A 3,922-nucleotide genomic window follows, 5' to 3' on the forward strand; every position below is an offset into this window, starting at 1 on the left:
TGCGGTGCTGACGGGGTGGAGTGGCGGCTGGTGCAGGTGCTCTGTCTCCTTTCCCTCCTAGATCACAACTAAGGAGCAAAGGACAGTGTGTTTGGGTTGAGAAGAGGACGAGCTCATTAGCCATAATGTAAATACGTCAGCAGCACCCGAACTCCCTCAGCAGCAGGACACCCACACATTGCATGTTAACGGGATGAAACGAGAACTCGGAACTCCACTGCACACTGTTGCCTCTATACTTTGTACATTGAATCGATATTCGTGCTGAGGTGATCTTATTGTCTGAAAACCACAACGTTGTCTGTCTTTTCCGGCACGGGGGCGCGCGTACGCGTTTGAGTACGCGCACGGAGTCTCCTTCCTACATAATCACGTGCGTGGCCTCGAAAAGACAGGCGACGGTGTAACCATGAATCTATTATGTATTGGTACGTCTGTAGACCAAGGTATAATTTTTTAAAGTAAGTTTATTTCTTTCGAGGTTTACAAATAACAAAGGTGCACCTTGTATTTAAAATTGCCATTATAGACGAGAGCGTGCATGCACAGTAATTTTTGTTTAAGAGTAATATTTTTAATGTAATAGATTGTAAGAAGTGGTAAGAGAGGTATCTGACAGATGAATGTGCCAAGCAAAACCACAACTGTGTATATTTTAAAGCACATCGATGGCTTTAAGTACCACGTTGTTAAGGATTCTCATGAAGTGCCATAGACTGTACATCCGATCAGAGTATTATTTCTGCAGTGTTATTTTCAGAACCATGTTTTCTCTTGCTTTACGAGTACTAATCAGTCAAAGGGCACCGTTCTGTTCCAAACCAAAGCTGTCTCAGAAATGGCCGGGCGTTCCTTACAGCAACCGCAGGCAGCGCGAGGGCGATACTCCAGCCGTACAGACTAACCCATACTGGACACCTATATATATATATATATAAAAAAAAACTACTTTAAGTCATCGTAGTGTACTATTTATGCATATTTTACTGTATAACACGATATACGAAAGGGAAAAGCCATTTCTGAGACACAGTGACAAATGTTTGAGGAACTTCTTTTGCTTCTATTTATAGCCTCCGTCAAAAGTCGAAAGGACTATAAATGTTTTGCAGAGAGGGGGTTTCGCTTTTACTTCATTCAAGTCACGCTCTATGTGGTGACTCTAAACAAAGACGAGAGAAGCACTGACAGCAGACGCATGACAAACCAAAATATGAAAAAATGGAGATGTTAATTAGCGTAGAAATCGGGCGGGTTAAATACTCGGGTGAGTTTTATATGTGACGACTTTTTTTTTTGTTCGGATTAACTGCTTATAGCCTTAGAAAGCCTTTACAAAATAAAAACAAAAAAAAAAAATAAAAATAGATGTGCATTCAAGTTTTAAGAGCGGATTCGTCCAAAGGAATTCCTTTTTGTGGTTTGGATGTTGCAGCTAGTAAAGGATATTTTTGCTCTGTTCAGCAAAGTGCTGACGTGGGGGCCAGGTCACTGGTAGCGTCGCGTGGGGCGGGAGAAGCGCGAGTTCGGTTGTAGAACTCGCCATACTTCCAAGTTTACTGCGAGTTTTTATGCTTGAGAGAGATGCTTTATAGTATAAGAATGATGTGTTGATTTTACTGATTGTACTGTACATCTATTAAAGCCTTAGATTATTACATTACGGGTTAAAACCCATACCAATGTAATTTCAATCGTGTTAAGAAAGTATAGGTGACTTCACATGTTATCGTAGTTAACATTATAGAATATTACTTATTTTTTCTTGTTAAAAGCGTAGTTTTCGTTTCTTACATTTATTAGATTGTTTTCATTTTCTATTACCAGTTGGATACCATTTCAGTTTATAGAATTTCATTTTATTAGAGTTTACTGATGACTTTTTCAAAATACGAAAAAAAACCGAAATGTAGTTTTCTTCATAACATACTCAGTTTTGACTTTACACGTAGTGTCATATAAGTATTCGTATTATTGTTAACTAAATGATTTATATTTTGCTGATTTAATATTACAATGTAAGAATGTCAGTCATTGTTAGTTCTTGTCTAGTTTTCATTAAAAGAACAAAGATCTTTTATATGGATATCTTATAATTATATAATCATTGCTAAGTAAGAAGTTAAGTTGTTGCTATGGCAACAATCCTGGCAGACAATTGAGTAATATTTTGATGATTTATTTTGTTTGTAATTAGTTCTTATGAGAAAATCTAGTTCCTAGATATTAGAATAAAATTTATTTTCTACTGTATCCATTTCAAATGTTAAAATATTGTTTAAATATTTTTTGAAATCCCTGAATATCAGGCCTTGTTATAAATAAGCTGCATAATCAATAGATCAAGGGACTTTTTGTTGATAATCCAAATACTCAAAGTTTACGTAACAAGAATTATCGCGTGTGTGTGCAAACTCTTGAGGGTTGATTATGCTGCAGTTTAGCATGTGGGAACGTATAGAGAGAAGGTTGACTTTTTGCACTTCTGTATATAGTCAAAAAAGAGAGAAACCTGTATAATAGTAAGATCTTATTTTGAATAAAAATGTCTATAATTACAAGGAGTTTTGTTAAGGCTAATAAAATGACAGGCTGAACAAAATTGCTTGCAAAAGTGGCACAGAGTTAGCACTCCATACCCCTTCAAAAAAGTTGCTTTGCTTTATGTGGACAGCTTGTAGTTTGCCAGGATTTTTTCAGCTGGAAAGATATGCCATCCTTCCAAGATCTCATGACTGACAAAAGCTCCACTGGGTCAAATCTGCCTGAAAATCATTTAAAAAAAAAAAAAAGAAAAGAAAAAAAAAAGGCAAAAAAAAGCAGGTACTTCAGACCATCAAGGCGAAATCATGGATCAAATATTCCGTACATTATTCAAAAACTACTGCATGTTTAAAGTATCAAAGATATATTAATGATATATGCTATTCAAACCAGTTTCTGACGATTTCAGTGGTTTATTGTTCACAGAAAAAAAAAAAAAAAGATTCTTCAAAAGAAATACTGACTTTCACAAAAGAGTTAAATCATGAACAGGCAAACCAAACAGCACACCGTAGCTGTAGTTGTTATGTGATTATTTTTTATTGCTGTAGTGGGCCTGTTCTTTTAGCAGGTGAAAAAAACAAACAAACAAACAAAACCAAATGGGAAACTTTCCCCTTTTCTTGGGAAGCACTCAGGAGCCCCCGACGCTCCGTATGCCAAAGCCGGGAGGAAGCAGCAGCGATCGGGCCGTTCCCGTATCTGATCTCTCCAGTGCTCACACTGAATAATTAACGACGTTGCACTTATTTGCAACCCCGCAACTTTCATCTGCTGAAAGGACAGATGTGCTTGGGTTTTTACTATTATGTAATCACAGACTTACTTTTTGCTTGTAGTTGCTCCAAATTATGTACTCTGTCCTGGGCTGCAATTTGTTTTTATGCTTATTTTATTATTACTGCTATAGTTGACCTTGCTGTATGGAAAAAAAAAATAAAGTGAAATTGCCCTAATAAAAGTTCTCTTTCTTAATTACCTTTTTCTACGTCAGGTTAAAAACTGCGCCGGTTTCTTTTTCTCCACGTTCTTAATTTTACCCAAAGGGGTTGCCTTGTGGATAAAACCCAGGATGCTGCTGTCGGGGGTTTTTGGCAGCGGCGTGTGGGGCGTTGGGTACCCGGGAGATCCCGAGAAGGGCCCCGAAGCCGGGGCAGGAGGGGCTGGAGAAGAACCTTAGGAGGAGCGGCTGAGGGAGCCGGGCTTGGTCAGGGGAGACCTCATCACCCTCCGGCGTGAGGTGGCTCTTGTCTCTTCTCCCTGATGGCAGGACGAGAGGAAACGGCCTCAAGTCGCCCCAGGGGAGCGTTAGGTGGGGTGTCAGGAAACGTTTCTTGACTGCGGGGTGGTGAGGTGCTGGAACAGGCTGCCCGGGACG

General features: G+C 39.0%; 1 long non-coding RNA gene across 1 annotated transcript in view; it reads left to right on the forward strand.

Annotated features, from left to right (window-relative positions):
• Positions 1–741, forward strand: part of LOC104274533 — a 4,590-nt gene extending 3,849 nt beyond the window's left edge. The window contains exon 3 of the long non-coding RNA XR_717825.1: positions 62–741. This is a non-coding gene — a long non-coding RNA (uncharacterized LOC104274533). The remainder of the gene's footprint in view (positions 1–61) is intronic.
• Positions 742–3,922: the final 3,181 nt, after the last annotated feature.

The sequence above is a fragment of the Apaloderma vittatum genome, unplaced genomic scaffold (genome assembly GCF_000703405.1).
Source record: "Apaloderma vittatum isolate BGI_N311 unplaced genomic scaffold, ASM70340v1 scaffold33065, whole genome shotgun sequence".
In the NCBI taxonomy this organism is placed as follows: domain Eukaryota; kingdom Metazoa; phylum Chordata; class Aves; order Trogoniformes; family Trogonidae; genus Apaloderma; species Apaloderma vittatum.